General features: G+C 33.7%; 1 protein-coding gene across 5 annotated transcripts in view; it reads left to right on the forward strand.

Moving 5' to 3' along the window:
- BTBD9 (BTB domain containing 9) overlaps positions 1-21,061 on the forward strand; it is a 445,792-nt gene that overhangs the window by 8,655 nt on the left and 416,076 nt on the right. For 2 of the 5 annotated variants that reach the window (XM_074311027.1, XM_074311031.1), the window contains exon 1: positions 18,168-18,312. The exons of the other annotated variants lie outside the window; for them this stretch is intronic. The gene's annotated coding sequence lies outside the window, so the exon portion shown is untranslated. Of the gene's footprint in view, positions 1-18,167; positions 18,313-21,061 lie in introns of those variants that run through there. 5 annotated transcript variants of the gene reach the window in all.

Genomic DNA, 21,061 nt, shown 5'->3' on the forward strand with positions numbered 1-21,061 from the left:
TTAAAGGTCCAGTATCTGCTTTAAGTGTGTCTTTGTGGGGGCAGGAGGTTTAAAGTGTTCATCTGACTATCTTAGTTATTATTATTTCAGATTCTAATACTGGGATACCTTGGATGGAGACACATTTTAGCACCAAGAAAATTCACCAAAGTGTCTCATTAACAGTAATATCAAGTAGAGACTCCTTAACTATACCCAAATCCCTTCAAAATTCTCAAGAAATATTATCCAGAATAGTGTATAGACTATTATCTGTGGTATTTGGAAGGAGAGGAAGAGAAGGTAGTGGTGGAAAATGGTGGTTCATGTGGCAATTGGTTCCTTGTGGCAGCCTCCTCTGGAAAACTTAAAGCATGTTGCCTTCTGTGAGAGGCCTCATTCATGTATCCTACTTAAAGTGGCCTGTAAAAGCATTCCTTCCCTCTCTACTCTTTATTGGATAGTCTCCTCTTCCTTCTTTCTTTTTGCATTGCTCTCTTCACAGCAGCCAAAATCTTCTCTTACTTACCCTTTCCTTCTCTTTACTAAGCTCTTTTCCCTTCTGCCCATCAAACATGTATGATCCATCTGATGATTTCACTAGTAGTTTTCCCATTCTAGGCAAGACAATTTATTAAAGTGATTTCAAATGTTTTATGCCAATTGATTAACATAAACCAAAGCAAATGCCTTTAGGTTACATACTCATTTTCAAGATCTTAACTGAGCAAATTTCTGGGCAATAGCACACAAACAAATATAGAAAGCTTTGGGGTTTCTGTCAGAATTTTAAGTAGTATCATGACACTTCTCCCAATCTATTGGTTATTTATTTGTTTTTTGCTGAGGCAGTTGGAGTTAAGGGTCTCACAGTTAGGAAGTGTTAAATGTCTGAGGCCAGAGTTGAACTCAAGTGCTGCTGACTTAAGGGCTGGTGCTCTATCCATTGTACTACCTAGCAGAGCCTTCATTGGTTATTTTTGCATCGTTTTCTTAAAGTGTCACAAAAAGTTGTTTTTGCACCATTGAATATTCCCCAGTTCCCCTCATAATTCCATGTAGTCATGATTTTGACCATAGTCCTCTTGTGTTTTGTGTTTTGCTTATAGCAGTTTGGGGGGGGGGGGATATAGATCTTTCCAGGAAACAGCCTGATTTCCCAGAATTTGCCTCGTAAGAACCACCTTTAAAATTTAATAGTTATTTTCCTTTTATATTTAACAAAACAATCCATTTTGGAATTTATTTATAATCTGGGATAATGAATGTTAGTATGCATTGTCACTGGCTTTACTATTAAAAAAAAAAAAAAAGAAAAGAAAAAATTATTTGAAACAATTTCCAGAACAAATTGAAGACATTAATTTTTACATACTTTTATCCAGGAACCTTAAAGAATCTTGGAAGCTCATTTCTTAGAATTTTTTCTACTGTTACAAAGAAAGTTTGTGTTAAATTAATTATTCTTTGAGAAAACACGGTTTCTAGAGCCTGTTTCTGATTCTCGAAATAATTTGTATTAAAGTTAAAGAAAATTAAGAATTGGAATAGACTTTAAAGATAATCTAGTTGAACTTAAACTTAATTTTTCATGTGGAAAGTGAGCCTCAAAGAGTAAAGGTTTTTCTAGGGTTATAATAGCTTAGCAGGAGAGCCTTAGCTACAATTCAGATCTCTTGGGTATCCTTTTCATGCTCTTTCCACTATTCCAAACTGCCTCTAATTTGTCAATATTTTAAATGGATTCCAACCTGCCTAATTCTACTTTTAAATCCATTTTAAACTATTTTTGATCACTCCTTTCATTTTTAAATTTAAATTTTATTTTTTAAATTAACAAAACATTTGTTTTTTCCCTTCAATTATTTTTATATTAAAAGAAAGCTATAACAGAACACATTGAACAAATATGCATAGTTAAGCAAAATAAATTCTTGCATTGTGAATGTTCAAAAAGTATGGTCTTATTCTGTAGTCTGAGTCTGTCATTTCTTTCTTTAAACATTGGCTTAGTATTTTTCTCAGTAGAATGGAATCATGGTTGGTCACTGCATTAAATTAAGTGCTTGAGTCTTTCACAGTTGTTTCTAATATATGTGTTGCTTTCTATTTCCATTCAGTAATCACCAGAGACTTATCAAACTCAACTTTTAAAAATTCTTTTTGGGTTCTTAATTTCTAGTTTATTAATTTCATTAGCTTTATCTAGTTCTCAAGAGTAGTACATTTAAGATTCCCCACTGTTAGAATAATTTTGTTAATTATTTCTTCTTGTAAATCATTTAACTTTTCTTTTTATTTAGATACTGTACATTTGGTATGTTATATATTAAGCAATGTTTTTATTTTTTTTCTGGTACCTTTCAACATGATGTAGATTCTCTTTTAATGAGTCCATTATTTGGTCATGTCTTGTTTGAAATGATTACATATCCTTTTTTTTTCCTTCAGCCAAAGCTCAAGATTTTGAATTTAGCTCATATTTTAAGTCTATGAGAATCTTTGTTTCATATGTGTACATATATATTATTGGATTCTGCATTCTAATTTATTTTCTTCCCATTTTGTGAGTATTTTATGTCATGCATTCACAATTATTATTATATATTGCCTTTTTTCCTATTTTTATTATATAGTTTTTTCTCTTTTTACTTCTTACCCCTACAAAGATGATAGGCTTACTAGTCAAAAAGAAGTATGCTCAGTGCTAGAGCTTTCTATAATCTACTTCTGGTTTCTTGCCCTGTCTCTTATTCATATTGCTCACCCTTCCAATAAAACAAAACCCCCAAACAGAAGAAGAAATAAAGGGAAAACTGAATAAAATGCATAATAGGAGACAGCATCACAAGTATTAAGCTGAATTTTTTTTAAAGGCTCTGAAAATAACAAAAGAAGGTTTGGAAACGATACTGATAAGTGATTAAGAGAAAAGACAGGTCAAGGAGAGAAATTTTTAATATCTGAATTAGGGTCCTGGAAAGATTGGAAAGTCTTCACTATATTATAGAAAATAGTATGAGAAATTTCTCAGAGCTGTCAAAAATAATTGATACTTAGTTAAAAGAATTAATAAAACTTTAATAAGGAAAAACTCAAAATTTGATCCAGCTAGCTTATCATCAAACTTCTGAAGTATTATGATAAAGAAAAAGGTCTTCAAACTTGCAGATGAGAAAAAAATGTAAAAACAATCTTGCAGAGGCAGCTAAGTGGCGCAGTAGATAAAGCATAGGCCCTGAAATCAGGAGAAACTAAATTCAAATCTGGTCTCAGACAGTTAACACTTTGTAGCTATGTGACCCTGGGCAAGTCACTTAACCCCAATTGCCTCAGCTCCCCCCCCCCCCAAAAAAAAAGCTTGCAGGTTTTATTTTTCAAAAATCTTTATTGATAGGGTTTTTTTTTGACATTGCCTAAAACAATGTCTAAACTTTCCCCAAATTCTTCTCCCTTTCCTATCCTAGAGAGTCATCCCTTATAACAAATAATTTTTTAAAAGGGGGGGGGGAAGAAGAGAAAATCAACCAAATTGATGCAGTGGGGAAAAAAAAAACAAAAAACAAAAACAAAAACACCTGTATGTATCATTCCATACCTGTATTTTTTCATATCCATTTTTTGAAGTAACTTGCATTTTTGCAACATTCTCTTTTTTGCTGGTGGTGGTTCTAATTACATTGTTGTAGTCTCATTATTATTTCTGTGTTCTGTGTACTGCATTGTGCATCAACTTATCTGAGTCCTTGAGTGCTTTGCTAGTCATCTTATTCTTTGTTTCTAATTGCAAGGCAATATTCCATTACATTCATGTGCCATAATTTGTTTAGCCATTCCTAGGTCTGTAGGCATCTCCTTTGTTTCTAAGTCACAATATATGGATGTTTTTAGCTAATTTATTTGCATAACTCCAATTGCTTTCCAGTATGGCCCTACTAATTTGTTAGTTCTACTAATGCATAAAGTTCATCCAGTAATAAACTTTCCCATCCTTTAATAATGTCAGAAACAAGACTCCAGATTTAATTTCAAGTCTATGATGTTTTATTGAAAGAATGAAAGAGATTAAAGGACATAGCCTTTGATTCTCTTGAGAAGTGGGCATATCCCCCTGAAGAGGGAGTACTCTGATACAGAAGCCACAGGAAGTTTTGCAGGTTAGTTCCTTCCCATTTAACTTTTAATTGGCTAGAGGAACAGTTCCCCACCCATTGTGTCTAGGTTTGTATAATTGCTTCCTCTCTGGGTGGAGAAGATACTAAGCAAGAACCTCTGTAAGCAAGCACAATAAAGAAAAGCTTTCTACAGGTCATTGACCCAGGTGGGTTTAAGCCAATTTCTAGCCTAGAGCTTCCTTCCTTCCTTTCATCCGTTTTTATTTACCAGATATATGCATGGGCAATTGTACAACATTGACAATTGACAAACCTTTTGTTCTAATTTTTCCCCTCCTTCCTTCCCCCCCCCCCCCCCCCGGGCAGGTTGACCAATACATGTTAAATATGTTAAAGTATAAATTAAATACAGTATATGTATACATGTCCAAACGGTCTTTTTGCTGTACAAAAAGAATCGGAATAGTGGGAGAATAGTGTACAATTATCCTGTGAAGGAAATCCAAAATGCAGGCGGACAAAATTAGAGGGATTGGGAATACTATGTAATCATAGTCATCTCCTAGAGTTCTTTTGCTGGGTGTAGCTGGTTGAGTTCATTACTGCTCTATTGGAACTGATTTGGTTCATCTCATTGTTGAAAATGGCCACATCCATCAAAATTGATCATCATATAGTATTGTTGTTAAAGTATACACGATCTCCTGGTCCTGCTCATTTCACTTAGCAGCAGTTCATGTAAGTCTCTCCAGGCCTTTCTGAAATCATCTTGTTGGTCATTTCTTACAGAACAGTAATGTTCCATAATATTCATATACCACAATTTATTCAGCCATTCTCCAATTGATGGGCATCCACTAAGTTTCCAGTTCTTGGCCACCATAAAGAGGGCTGCCACAAACATTCTTAGCCTACAGCTTTCTAGCACAAATATGGAGCCAAGCGTGTGTCATCTTCTGAAAGCTTGTTTGTCAGAGATACTTATCTTACATTATGATGCTTACAACATTCTATGGACACTTAGCTATTCAGTATTTGTCATCGTTTGCTCAAGGTTTCTGAGGAGCTGCTCTGTGGAAACTTAACCCCAGTTTATTTCTCACAATAAGAACAAAGGACAAAATTATGGTCTTTGGATATTGTTGGAATGACTTGAAATAATAGAGAGGTTTGGCCACATGTACTCTTGATTTCAACATGTGTCTTGATCATTAGCATTCCTTCTCACTAGAGGTATATAGCCACAGTTCCCTAAGAAGTTCTTTGGGTTCTATTGAATAGTCTAAACTTGTAGCTGATGCAAAAGTAACATATAAAGTAAATCATGTTACTTGATACTAATACTCATTGGGAATTCTAAGAAATTAAAGTTGTTGAGATACTAACCAGAAGTGGTGCTTCTTGTGGGCAAAACTAAAACTTCCTTAATTCCTTGAGGAATGTATACTATTCACTTACTCCGTAAAGTTCCCATGAAAGTTCTATAGATAATAAGAAAGCTTAACAAATATGGCAGTCAAGGAGGGCACAGAAAATGAGATAATTACTAGATTCAGAAAAAACCAAAAACTTAAGATAATAGTCCATCCAGCCCAAAATAGTTGGGGGTCAGTGACCTGACCTGACCACTATTAATAGGCTGATATACCTTGTAGGAGGAGTTTTCCATCATTTCCATCAGGTATGATGAGGGAAGGAAAACGTGTTTATACATAGTTAGGGGGAAACATATAGTGGGCATATCAGAAAGATTGTAACCCAGAAGAAACAGACTAATCTGTTCTCTGAAGAACTAGCAAATATAAAGATTCTCCCACTTACGTGCTTTGGGCTTCCTCTTCCTGAAGAGGAGTGGGAGCCTGCTTTTGACCAGAAACATTAAGACAATACCTTAAAGATTTTTAAATAAAATTTTAATAAATGTTCCTTGATGCCTGATTTTCAAGGTCAAAGAGTGTATTTCTAACAACATGATTCAGTGTTGTTTTAAGGGTCTGTATGTTTCAGCTGCAGAATGTGAGGGCACATAAAAGGGGATAAAAAGGGAAGTAAGGAATGCAAATATATCCTAATCAAGACCAAAGTTTAAAAATGAAAGAAAAGTAACTCCTATAGGTTCTCAAGAAAAGGGAACCTATAGGAAAATAGGTGAGATGACAAAGGGAGAGTTTGAAATAAAGGAAAAGAACAGAGGAAATGCCATTTCACCGGTGGGAGGATGCCACTCCTATCCATTCTTGTAGTTGAGAGAAAGATGTTCTACAATGGGAGAATTGGGGCCTTACAGTGACTGTAATATAACAATGCTTAGGAAGACCATTATTTCTGAGAAAGTATTGGACTTCCATGGACAAGCCTCAGGAGAAGAATTATAGCTCTTGGGACAAATGATACCCAGAAGAGTAGAAGGGCATGGTCAGAGGGAGATTTCATGAGAGACAGGAAAAATGGGGAAAGCAAGAGGTAGTAATGACTTGGACAATCAATGTATAGGAAGATTTCTTAGTTTATACTTCTGTCCTTTATTTTCATGCAATGATTGGTATTTCTAAGAGTGAGGCACAAAAGAAAAAGGGGAAAGAAAAAGATCTAGAAAGCAAGAAAATTTTTAAAAATTGAAGATGGGAGAGAAAAGGGCCATTTTTATCACTTAACAGGGAGGAAAAGAATTACCAACTAGTTAAAAAGAAGAAACAAAAAGTAATTAATAATAGAATTCCAGCTAAATAAAGAGGCAACAAATGAGAGATATTAGATGAGGCTTAAGGGAGAGGGGAAGAGAATTTGTGGGAATAGGCTTGCCTTAAAGTAAAATTCTGGAGACATACTCATGAAGAAAGAGGGAGGGAAATCCTAATTTTTGGGTGGGGGAACAAACCAATCATAGAGGCAAACACAGAACTTTAAATGCAAATATATTAAATCACTCAATAAATCAAAATGACATTAGGCAGGAAAAGTTTTTAAAAACCTGTCTGTTGTGAATAAGAAACACACCTTAAAAAGTTATATACAGAATAAAAAAGAGAAACTGGAACCTTTGATCACCAGTCTATTTTTATTTCTAGCCCTAATTTTAAATGGTCATTTTTTAAAAATTGAGATTGAGATTTTATAGAGATGAGTTCCAAGTTGTTGAAGCATGTATCTATCTTTTGAACATATTTTTTAATGTCTTTTGACATATAATGCAAGGTCATACTGCCATATTCCATCTCCATGTAGAAATTTCTTTAATTCTGGGACAGTTCTATGTCTTGATACCAATCTGTTTATCAGAATTCATCATTCTCTAGTTAGAGACAAAACTTCTAGGCCTGCTGGAAGTAAAAAAAAAAAAAAAAAAAAAAACAAAGTATCCCAAAGACTTGTAGAATGGTTGGTTAGTAGTGTGATGAAGGTGCTTAGATTTTTATAGGCTTACCTGGTTATTTCTGAAAATCTTTTTCTGAAAAGTGAGTTTGATCAGTAAAAATGATCATTTCCCAATGTTAAATATATTCTAAAGTGTCTTGCTTAATACAAATGTTTTTTCTTAATAGCAATGGTTTTATTTGCTTCATAGCAATTGTTCTCATTTAGAAAAATTTCTGGTTTTGCCCTGAACTCAAAAAAATCATAAAACACTTTTTTTTTTTTTTTTTAGTAACATGGGTTCTAACTCTGTAAAGGTGTCAGGAACTCAGTGTGATTGATTTAATCCTACAACAAGGTGTTAACTCAGTGGAATTGATAAGACTATGGTTATCTAGTTTAGCATGTGAGTTCTCTAGCTCAGTATGATTGCTTTAATCTTATAACAAATAATGGTTTCCTAGTGATATAATGATTGGCTTATACTCAGTATACTGTAATGATATAATTGTAATAGAGTATATGAATTAGGGACAAACTCAACCAGGAAGAGAGAAGACAGAGGACTGGAGGTTGGAGCTCAAGCTCTTGGATTCAGACAGACTTCAAGATAGAGACCTTCCTGGTGGCTCTCTTGCCTCCTGCACTGAAACCAAGACCCATTCCTGAGGGTTTTCAGAAAGCTACTAGGCTCCAGGTGGAGGAGATAATAAAGAGTTGGACTCTATCCCTGACTATTTTCGTGGTGATTACTCTATTAAAACAAAGGCTAGTCCCAAGACCTCCAGAACGCAAACCAGAACCTTACATAAACCTAAGGTCTGTGAGCTTAAAAAAATGTTAATTACTTGGGATAAGCAAAGATTTTGATGTGGTTTCATTCTGTGACAGCAGTGGACTTATTTATGTTCTTTTAATGACACAGTAGGCTATATTAGAGTCAGGCTTCATAACAGGAGGTTTTTAGCTACAAATTAAAGTTTAAAGACTCTTGTTTTTAGAGTGTAGTAGTGAAGCAAATGGTAATTTCGTCCTTCTTTAAAGTCACTTATGTTAGTAATATCATTAGTTTTTGATGTTAAACCATTTAAGGCTCTCATAGACTAGGTTATACATGTGCATTCCCCCTCTTTCTTTCTCTCTCTCTCTCTCTCTCTCTCTCTCTCTCTCTCTCTCTCTCTCTCTCTCTCTCTCTCTCTCTCTCTCTCTCTCTCCCCCCCCCCCCCCTCTCCCTCTCTGTCTCCCTCTCTCCTGGCGCAAGATTTGAATATAGGTCCTCCTGACCTCAGGGTTGATGCTCTATCCACTGTGCCACCTAGCTGCCTCTTAGATTCATTTTTTTACATATTTTCATGACTCATATTGGGAGAGAAAAACCACGAGGAAGGAAAAAAAAGGTGAAAATAGTGTGTTGATTCATATTCAGTCTCCAAAGTTCTCTCTGGATGAGGTTGGTATATTCTATCCAAAGTTTGTCGGGGATGAAGGGGGCGGGGTACAGTTAGATTGTGTAGTGGATAGATTATTGGACCTGGAGTCAAAAGGACCTAAGTTCAAATCCAGCCTCCAAACTTAGCATTTTGTAGCTGTGTGAACCTGGGCAAGTCACTTCATCCCTATTACCTGGCAAAAACAAACAAAAAATTAACCAGAATTTATAGGGATTGCTTTGAATCACTGAATTGATGAGAAAAACCATGTTTACCTTGGAAATATAATCCTGCTATTGCTATGCATATTTTCCTGGTTCTGCTTGCTTCATTCAGTATCAGTTCATGTAAATCTTTCCAGGCCTTTATAAAATCAACCTGTTCATTATTTTTATAGAACAGTAGCATTCCATTACTTTTATATACCATAACTTATTCAGCCATTTCCCAATTAATGGGCCTCTTTTTCTTATTCTTTGCCATCACAAAAATGTTGCTACAAATATTTTAGCACAAATGGATCTTTTCCCCCTTTTTATATGCTCTTCAAAATGGTTGCATCAGTTTATAACTTCACCAACAGTGCATTAGTGTTCCAGTTTTCTCACATCTCTTCTAACATTTTCATTATTTTTCCCTGCCATCTCAGCCAATCCTACTGGGCGTGAGGTGGTACACCACTTAGAGCTGTCTTAAATTGTATTTCTCTAATCATTAGTGATGTATAAGATTTTTTTCATATGGCTACAGATGGATTTAATTTCATCTGAAAATTATCTGTTCATACTCTTTTTAGTGTCATGGACTTTTGATTATTTAGTTATAAAAGTGTGTATGTCTTAAGTATTTGGTAGGTGCTAAATTTTTGCAATCTGTAGTGGGCGTTTTATTTTATTTTATTTCATTTTTTAAATTTTATTTAGAATTTTTTCCCACAGCATATATGCATGAGTATTTTTTTTTATAATATTATCCCTTGTATTCATTTTTCCCAATTATCCCCCCCTCCCTCCACACCCTCCCCCTGATTACAGGCAATCCCATACATTTTACATATGTTACAATATAACCCAGATACAATATATGTGTGTAAATACCATTTTCTTGTTGCACATTAAGTATTAGATTCCAAAGGTATAAGTAACCTGGGTAGATAGACAGTAGTGCTAACAATTTACATTGACTTCCCAGTGTTCCTTCTCTGAGTGTAGTTATTTCTGTCCATCATTGATCAACTGGAAGTGAGTTGGATCTTCTTTATGTTGAAGATATCCACTTCCATCAGAATACATCTTCATACAATATTGAAGTGTACAGAGATCTTCTGGTTCTATTCATTTCACTCAGCATCAGTTGATGTAAGTCTCCAAGCCTCTCTGTATTCTTCCTGCTGGTCATTTCTTACAGAGCAATAATATTCCATAACCTTTATATACCATAATTTACCCAACCATTCTCCAATTGATGGACATCCATTCATCTTCCAGTTTCTAGCTATTACAAAAAGAGCTGGTGGGCAGTTTTATTATTTCTACCATTTTCTTTTATTACCTGCATGGATCACTGTATCTGGGTTCCTTAAAGATAAATCCTATTAGAGATGATCTTATCCTCAATTTCCATTATAAACATCTCCAATTCTAAAAATTAACAATTTTGATATACTTTTATTTTGTGACAGCAGTGGACATGTGTATGTTCTTCTAATGACACAGTAGGCTATGTGTGCCTCTTTGTTGACACGTTGTTGGTTAAATTGATGTAGATTGTTAGCTTTTGATTTCCCTCTTTGATTTTTAGTGTTTAGAGATTACTCTTGGTGGAGGCAAACTACCTTGGCTTATATTTGACAGATATGGAGAACAACAGGTATTTATTGGTAGGTATTGATATTGTAAAATTTTATTTAGTTTGGCGAAGTGATATGTTTGTTACAAAAGAATTTTTGTGAATTTATTGTGTTCTTTGATTTTTTAGAAAACCAGTCATTCTCTCCATTATTTTATTTTAAAATAATTTTATTGATAATCTTGTTTCTATATGACCTACAATTTTCCATCCCCCAAGTTTGCCTTAGTAAGCAAAACATTTTTAAATAATACAGCAAAGCCAATCAATATGTTAAAAAAAATTAACATTAAATGTATTGTTTCACAATATGAACTTCCTTTGCAAAGGAATGAATAAAAATGTCTACTTTAGCTTTTTTTTCTGAACAGGAGTCCAGCCTTTTTTTTTTTTTTTTTTTGGTAATTTTTCAGCATTCATTTCTTAAATTGTTTTGGGGTTATTATTTCAGTCAGTAAGCATTTATTCAGAGCCTACTCTGTGACGGTCACTGTGCTTAGAATTATTTCTGTTTCCGTTGTAATTGTGAATTTTTTCTTGTTTCTGGTTATATTGCTTTGCTTTAGTTCACTTAAGTTTTTTCATGTTTCTCTGTATTAATCATATTCTTCATTTCATAATATACATTGTTGCATTCATGTATGGCAATCTATTTAGCTATTTTACAACCAATGTTTATCTTCATTGTTTGATGTTCTTTGCTACTACAAAATATGATTCTGTAAATATTTGGAGCATTTCTTTATTAGTAACATATTCTTAGGTAGAATCTCTGGTTCAAAAAGAATGGGCATTTTATATTTTGTTATTTCCCCCCCTCAATTATTCTATTTGCTTAATTCCACTTTGCATAATGCTAAATTTTTTTCTAAAATAGTTTTAATTCACTGTTGTACAAACAGTGCATTAGCCTGCTGATCTTCCAAAACCCTGGTAACATCTTTTGTCATATATTTTTTTGTTGTGTGGGAACATCTCACTTTGTTGATACGTTGTAATTTTTTTTTTGTAGGGTATTAAGGATCGCTTAATTCAAATTTCCAAATTCAAATGCAAATTCAAATTTGTGGCTATCAGTTTCTTTCATTGACATACATTTAAAAACATCACTTTTATTGAGTACAAATAATTAGAGCCCAAGTTGATTTGTCTTCTGAAGTTTGTATTTCTGAGGATACTTGGGAGCAGGCGGTTAGGGAGTTTGAGATCTGTTTTAACTGAAACATATCTCATGCCTCATTACCTGTTTTATCAATCTCCTTCAGAGATCTTTGTAGCACAGAATGATGTTATGGCACTCATTGGTTCTTGAGGCTTCAAACATTTTCTGCTTTTTGGAGCTTTAGATCTTCATGGCCACTGGAAAGAAGAAGGAGGGTACATCCCTAAAGTAATAGGATTGTGTTTCTGTTGCAAGTGTTTCAGGTTAACTAATACAAGGAAAGTCAGGGAAGGAGATTCTGAATGAGCTACAGTTAGGTATTAGTTCTTGTTCGTTCTTTTTTGTCTTGTTTTGTGTTTCTTGAAATACAAGTTGAAGTTACTATTTTGGAGAAGTTTGAGAGCTTGTGAAAGTCAGAGAAAATGTCTTCTCCTTCATCCTCCTGCCTTGATGATTGAAACTTATCATTGAACTAGATAATTCTAGTTCAACACCTAATGTTCTTAAGATGGAAATAATTGTCACATATATTGTGTATTAAAGCTTTTTCTATACCTATTCTCAATTATTGTGGGATAATTTGTTCATGAGGATTATCCTTAACATAACATTTAAAGTTACTTTGTTTTGGGTATAATTAGTCTGTTGATTGGATTCATGCTATGAATTTGTGTTTATTCAAAAAGGTCTCTTCAAAATTAAAGTTTAAATATGATTATCTCTTCCTTTGCAAAATTACTTGAGACATCAGTATTTTTTCTCTGTCAATTTCATTCTTATTTCTGAAATGTGTGTTGTAAAGATTTTCAGTGATTGTAATTCAACTTTTCTTTTTTGTTCATTTAAAATTTTCTGTAATCAAATCTAGGTATTTCTTATTCTTATTCCTTAAAATTCCCCTACATTGATCTGCAGTATGTTGGTGTACAACTTGGAATTGAAGATATAGTTGCTAAAAAAGCAGTATTAAAATCTATCACTACTAACATCTATTCTAGTTTTGTTCTGTAGTTTTTGGTTTTTTTTGTAGACATCTGCTTGTTCATAATGTCTTATTGCAGAATAATATTCATTTGCATTTCATATGCCACAGCTTGTTCAGCCATTCCCCAATTAATGGGCTATCTCTTCAATTTCCAATATTTTGCCACCATGAAAAGATCTGCAATAAATATTTTTGCACATTTCCCTTTTTTAAAAAAAATGTCTGTTGTATCTTTTAGCAAGATATAGTTTCCTTCCTTATCTCTTTTAATTAGGACTACTTTTGCTTTGTCTGAGATCAAGACTTGCTATTTCTGCTTTTTTCCCCTTCAACTAAAGTATAATAGAATCTATTCTAGCCTCTTACTTTAACTCTGTGTGTCTCTCTGCTTCAGGTGTGTTTCTTGTGAACAATATATCGTGGGTTTCTGGTTTTTCTTTTTTAAAATTATCACAGCTTTTTATTGACAACATATTTGCATGGGTAAATTTTCAACATTTACCCTTGCAAAAATTTCTGTTCCAACTTTTCCTCTCCTTCCCTCTAGCCCCTCTCCTGGATGGCAGGCAGTCCTATAGAAGTTAAACAGTAGTTTTAAAGTATATGTTAAATACAATATATGTATACATATTTAAACAATTATCTTGTTGCACAAGAAAAATTGAATTTAGAAAGAATATGAAAATAACCTGGAAGAAAAACAAAAAGCAAGCAAACAATAAGAGAAAGAATGCAAATGCTATGTTGTGGTCCACACTCATTTCCCAGTGTTCTTTCACTGGGTGTAGCTGGTTATGTTTATCACTGATCAATTGGAACTGATTTGCATCCTCTCATTGCTGAAGATAGCCACTTCCATCAGAATTGATTCTCATATAGTATTGTTGTTGAAGTGTATAATCTCCTGGTTCTGCTCATTTCACTTAGCATCAGTTCATGTTAAGTCTCCCCAAGCCTCTCTGTATTCATTCTGCTGGTCATTTCTTACAGAACAATAATATTCCATAACATGAATACCACAATTTACTCAGCCATTCTCCAATTAATGGGCATCCCTTCAATTTCCAGTTTCTAGCCATTACGAAAAGGGCTGCCACAAACATTTTTGCACATACAGGTACCTTTCTCTTCTTTAATATCTCTTTGGGATATAAGCCCAGTAGTAACTCTTCTGGATCAAAGAATATGCACAGTTTGATAACTTATTGAGTATATTTCCAAATTGCTCTCCAGAATGGTTGGATCTATTCACAACTCCACCAATAAGCACCAGTATCCCGGTTTTCCTGCATTTTCTCCAACATTCATCATTATCTTTTCCTGTCCTCTTAGCCAATCTGACAGATGTGTAGTGGTATCTCAGAGTTGTCTAAATTTGCATTTTTCTGATCAATAATGATTTGGAACACCTTTTCATATGAGTAGAAATAGTTTCAATTTCATCATCTGAAATTATCTGTTCGTATCCTTTGAACATTTATCAATTGGAGAATGGCTTGATTACTTATAAATTAGAGTCAATTCTCTATATATTTTGGAAATGAGACCTTTATCAGAAACTTTAACTGTAAAAATGTCTTCCCAGTTTATTGCTTCCCTTCTAATCTTGTCTGCATTAGTTTTGTTTGTACAAAAAACCTTTTAACTTGATATAATCAAAATTTTCTATTTTGTGATCAATAATGATCTCAAGTTCTTTTTTGGTCACAAATTCCTTCTTTCTCCACAGGTCTGAGAGGTAAACTATCCTATGTTCTTCTAATTTATTTATAATCTCATTCTTTATGCCTAAATCATGAACCCATTTTGATCTTATCTTGGTGTAAGGTGGTAAGTCCATGCCATACTAATTTCCAATTTTGCCAGCAGTTTTTGTCAAGTGGTGAATTCTTATCCCAAAAGTTGGGGTCTTTGGGTTTGTAAAACACTAGATTGCTATGGTTATTAACTATTTTGTCCTGTGAACCTAACCTATTCAACTAGTCTATTTCTTATCAATACCAAATGGTTTTGGTAACGGCTGCTTTATAATATAGTTGTAGATCAGATATAGCTAGGCCACCTTCATTTAATTTTTTTTTCATTAGTTCCCTTGACATTCTTGTTATTCAAGTTATTTTTTCTAGATCATTAAAATAGTTTCCTGTGAGTCTGATTGGTATAAAACTAAATAAATAGATTAGTTTAGGTAGCATTGTCATCTTTATTATATTTCTTCAATCTATCCAAGAGCATTTAATATTTTTCCAGTTGTTTAGATCTGACTTTATTTGTGTGGAAAGTGTTTTATAGTTTTGCTCATATAGTTCCTGACTTTCCTTTGGCAGATAGATTCCCAAATATTTTATATTATTGACAGTTATTTTAAATGGAATTTCTCTTTGTATTTCTTGCTGTTGGATTTTGTTAGTGATGTATAAAAATCTTGATGATTTATATGGATTTATTTTGTATCCTGCAACTTTGCGAAAGTTGTGGATTATTTCTAATAGCTTTTTAGTAGAATCTTTGGGATTCTCTAAGTATATCATCATATCATCTGCAAAGAGTGAAAATTTGGTTTCCTTCTTACTTACTCTAATTCCTTTAATCTCTTTTTCATCTCTTATTGCTGAAGCTAGCATTTCTAATACAATATTGAATAGTAATGGTCAGAGTGAGCAACCTTGTTTCACTCCTGATTTTATTGGGAATGGTTCCAGCTTATCACCATTACAAATGATTCTTACTGATGGTTTTAAATAGATGCTATTGGCTAGTTTAAGAAAAAATCAATTTATTCCTATACTCTCAAATGTTTTTTAATAGGAATGAGTGTTAGATTTTATCAAATCCTTTTTCTGCATCTATTGAGATAATCATATGGTTTTTGTTAATTTGGTTCTTGATATAGTCAATTATGTTAATAGTTTTCCTAATATTGAACCAGCCCTGCATTCCTGGTATAAATCCTACTCGGTCATGTTGTATTATCCTGGAGATGATTTTCTGTAATCTTTTTGCTAGTATTTTATTTAAGATTTTGCATCAATGTTCATTAGGGAGATTGGTCTATAATTTTCTTTCTCTGTTTTCATCCTACCTGGTTTAGGTATCAGTATCATGTCTGTGTCATAAAAGAAATTTGGTAGGACTCCTTCAATCCCTATTTTTTTTCAAATAGTTTATATAGCATTGGAATTAATTGTTCTTTAAATGTTTGGTAGAATTCACTTGTAAATCCATCTGGTCTTGGGGATTTTTTCTTAGGGAGTTGATTAATAGCTTGTTTTATTTCTTTTTCTAAAATGGGACTATTTAACCAATTTACTACTTCTTCTATTAGTCTGGGCAACCTATATTTTTGAAGATATTCATCCATTTCATTTAAGTTATCAAATTTATTGGCATAAAGTTGAGCAAAGTAACTCCTAATTATTGCTCTAATTTCCTCTTCATTAGTGGAAAGACCTTTTCATTTTTAAGACTTAACAATTTTATTTTCCTCTTTCCTTTTTCTAATCAAATTTACCAAGGGTTTATCTATTTTGTTGTTTTTTTCATAGAACCAACTCTTAGTTTTATTTATTAACTCAATAGTTTTTTTACTTTCAATTTTATTAATCTCTCTTTTTATTTTTAGAATTTCAAGTTTAGTGTTTGTTTGGGGGTTTTTAATTTGCTTTTTTTCTAGCACTTTTAGTTGCAAGCTAATTCTCTTTCTTTTTAGTTGCAATTCAATTCATCTTCTCTTTCTCTATTTTATGCAAGTAGGCCTCTAGAGATGTAAAATTTCCCCTTATCGCTTTGGCTGCATCCCACACATTTTGGTGTGTTGTCTCATTATTGTCATTCTCTTGAGTGAAATTATTAATTGTGTTTATGATTTGCTGTTTCACCCATTCATTCTTTAAGGTGGGATATTTAGTTTCCAATTACTTTTTAGTCTTTTTCCCCTGGCTTTTTATTGAATGTAATTTTTATTGCAACGTGATCTGAAAAGGATGCATTTACTATTTCTGCCTTTCTGCATTTGAATTTGAGGTTTTTATGTCCTGATTTATGGTCAGGTTTTGTATGGGTTCCATGAACTGCTGAGAAGAAAGTGTATTCCTCTCTGTCTCCATTTAGTTTTCTCCAAAGATCTATCCTATCTAACTTTTCTAGTGTTCTATTTACCTCTTTAACTTCTTATTTATTTTTATGGTTTGATGTATCTAGTTCTGAGAGAGTAAAGTTGAAATCTCCCACTATTATAGTTTTGCTGCCTATTCTTGCAACTCTCTCAACTTCTCCTTTAGGAATTTAGATGCTACACCACTTGGTGCATATATGTTTAGTATTGATATTGCTTTATTATCTATGCTGCCTTTTAGCAAGATATAGTGCCCTTCCTTATCTCTTTAAATTGGATCAGTTTTTACTTTTACTTGATCTGAGATCAGGATGGTGATCCCTGCCATCTGAAGCATAGTAGATTCTGCTCCAGCCTTTTATCTTTACTCTGTATGTATCTGTATGTATCGCCCTGCTTCAGGTATGTTTCCTATAAACAACATATTCTAGGATTCTGGTTTTTAAACCAGTCTGGTTTATGGGGGAGCTTACTCTATTCACATTTATAATTAAAATTACTAATTCTGTATTTCCTGCCATCTTGCTAAACTTAGATTATGCTTTTCTGTTTCCTTTTTCCCCTTATTCCCCCCCCCCCCCCAGTATTAAACTTAGGAGTAACAGTTGCCTCACACAGCCCTCTCTCCTTAGGATTCCTCCCCTTTTCTTAAACCTTTCCCTTATAATTTCTGTATTCCCTTCTATTTCCCTTCTATTTAGCTTACTCCTTCCCTTTTTGCTTTTCCCCTCCCACTTTTCATTGAGGTGGGGGAAATTTCTCGGTAAACCAAATATATGTAATATTTTCTCTCTAAGCCAATTCGGATGAGAATAATATTCACACTATGTTCATCCCCCTCCCTTCTTTTCCCTCATATATAATAGGAGATGTAGTACCTTCACTTTTTCTTTTTTCTGGTACAATTTCCTTTCCACCTCTAGATCCTTTTTTATATTATAACAATAAAAGCAAATTGTATATGTACTCTTTATGTATACCCATAACAGAAATACAGTTCTCAAGAGTTCTTTTTATCTTCTTATGCTTCTCTTGAGTCCTATATTTTCCTTGGTCTGATAATTGTGGAATTTAGCTACAATATTTCTTGGAGTTTTGATTTTGGATCTCTTTCAGTAGATGATTGAAGAATTCTTTCAATGTCTATTTTAACTCCTGTGTTTCTATAACATCTGGACAGGTTGTCTGTTGAGGTTTTCCAGAGCTTGGTTTCAGTGGAAAAGCGAAGGTGAACATCCTGCCACCACTTCTGTCCGTGCTTGGTCAGTGCTCTCACTGCCTACCTGCCTGAGTCTGGGTGGCCTAGGCCTGTTTCGCCGTTGCTGGTGAGCAAAAACAGATCTTTTCTGGCAAATTATGAGATTATTTTTGTTGATAATGTGTTGTAGTCCCAATATTTGTGGTTTTTGACAGTCAAGCACAAATTCCAAGGCTTGCTTGAGTTTTGTAAAAAATAGTGAGGGTAGAGAAGAGTTCAGAAAGATGGGTGTATCCTCTTCACCATCTTGACTCTGTCTTTTTCTGGTTTTTCATTCATGATTCTTCTTTTTCTTTTTTATGGGGATTTCATCCCTTTCACCTTTTCCCTCCTTGAACTGTTTTGCTTCTGTCTCTCCAGTACTTACCTTCTTCCCTTAATCTCTTCCCCTCCTAAATTCCTGTCATATAAGATAAATTTCTGTATTCACCTTATTGTGTATTGTGTATATTATTTGAGTAAATACAGATTAAGATAGCTTACTCTTGTAAGGCTTAATTAATACTTCTCACTCATCCTCCCATTTTCCTCTCCTCTGTAATAGGTTTTTGCATCTCTCCACGTGAAATAATTCTACCTTTCCCTTCTTTCTATATCTAATTTACTCTTTCTCATCACTTAATTTTTATGTCATTCCCTAAAATTCATTTTATATCTGTATCTCTATGTATATTACTTTTATCTGTGCTATTAGTCATAGAATTATTAAAAATCACAAATATCATTTTCCCATATAGGGATATAAATTTTAGTTCTATTGAATTCCTTATGTTTTCTTTTCTCTTTTAACCTGTTTATGCTTCTCTCTTGGGAGTTGATATTGTAAGTCAGATTTTTTATTTAATTCTGCTTCTATTCTTAGGAAAGTTTGAAATTTATTTCATTGAATAATCATTTTTTCCTTGATGCATTATGTTTAATTTTATTAAGTAGTTGATTATTGGTTGTAGTTCCAGCTTCTTTGCCTTCTGAAATATCATGTTCCATAACCTCTGATCCTGTAATGTTGCAGCTGCTAAATTCTGTGTAATCTAATTGTGGCTCTTTGACATTTGAATTGTTTCTTTCTGGTGACTTGTAATATTTTTCCTTGACCTGATTGTTCTGTAATTTGATTATAATGTTCCTTGGAGTTTTTATTTTTGGATCTCTTTCCAAGGTTATCTGTAGATTCCTTCATTGTTTCTTTTTTTGCCCTTTGGTTTCAGGATAGTTTTCCTTGATAATTTCTTGAAAGATATTGTTAAGGTCCTCCTTTCATTTATAGCTTTTATATAATCCTATTATTCTGAGATTGTCTCTGCTGGATCTGTTTTCTAGGTTCATTTTTTTTTTAATGGGGTATTTTACATTTTTTCATTCTTTTAAATTTGTTTGTTTGATTTTTGATATCTCATAGAATCATTAGCTTCCATTTGCCCAGTTAACACTTAAGGATTTATTTTACCTACTTAGTTTTTGTAGTACTTCCTTTCCCATTTGGCCAGATGTACTTTTTTTTTTTTTTTAAACAATCATTTTTCCAACCTGTTTGTTTGTTTGTTTTTTTTCATAATTTCCTCTTGCATCACTATCATTCCTTTTCCCAGTTTTTCTTCTATCTGTTGTATATGATTTTTAAGCTTCTTTTTGAGCATGAATTTTTCTGGGTTTAAGACTACCTCCTAATTTTCTTTGGGATTTTGTCCATAGGTGTTTCGGCATTGTTATGTCTCCCTGTAACTATTACTTATGGTCAAATTCTTTTGTCGTTGTTTTATTCCCTTGTGGGAGCTTTGTGTTTTTTGCTTTTTTACCTTTTTCTTTTAAAATTAAGTTCTGTTCCCAAGGTGGAAGGGGCATTATCTCAGGCTTCTTGTGTCAATGGCTGCAGGCCATTTACCTGATGCTGCACTGATGTTGTCCTGTGTCTGGTGCTTTGCTGAGAGCATAAAGGCAGAATTGGATGCGTTAGCAATCTGGCAGCTTATCTGGTGCTTAATATGGTGTCTGGTATGTTCTGAGTTCGATAGTATGTTTCTGCATTTCCTGAGAATGACACTAATGGACACAGTGGTTTGATCTCTGTAGTTTTCCTATTTGCCTATGGCTATACTGAAGCATGGCAGGGGCAGCCATTGCTGATGGCTGTCTTTTTTTAGGCACCCCTACTCTTGCTTTCTGCTTGTTAATTTTTTAGGGCTGTGCTCTTGGCTCTTTGAGGATACTTGTTGGCCCCTGTCTACGCTAAAGTTATCTAAGCTGGGGTCTTTCAGGTTTCCTTGGATGTGCTAAGGCATATAAAGGCATATTGATGTTTGCTTGCTGTACCACATTGGGGTTCAGTAGCTCTCCAGATGGTTTGTTTTGAAGTGGGACTTGAGATTGGCTTGCTAGGATGCTAGGATAGATTATGTTCCCCTTTTACACAAATGAGACAAGACATTTCTTGTTGATCTTCTAAGTTTCTTGGGTGAAAAGATGATTTCATCCTGTCTTTGTCCTGGTTTTGTTGTTTCAGGATTTGTTTTGGGCATTTTTATATTTTATGGTTGTTTGAGATGACTTTGGAAGAGTTATAGCTATTTACTGCTTACTCTGTCATCTTGGTTCTTGGAAGTATCCCTCTCTATTGCCGTTCTGTGTTGGGTACTTATAAATTTATTTACTATGATTAGTAAAAGGGAGACCAAAAGAAGATACAGTTTGAACTCCACAACCTACTAATTATATTATCCTGGTGATTTGCCTCAGTTTCTACATCTATAAAATGAGCATACAAAACTACCTCTCGTAGTTTGTAGTATGGCTGGAGGAAGATAATGGATAGATGGTAA

This window comes from Sminthopsis crassicaudata, chromosome 4 (assembly GCF_048593235.1).
Source record: "Sminthopsis crassicaudata isolate SCR6 chromosome 4, ASM4859323v1, whole genome shotgun sequence".
NCBI classification, from domain to species: Eukaryota; Metazoa; Chordata; class Mammalia; order Dasyuromorphia; family Dasyuridae; genus Sminthopsis; species Sminthopsis crassicaudata.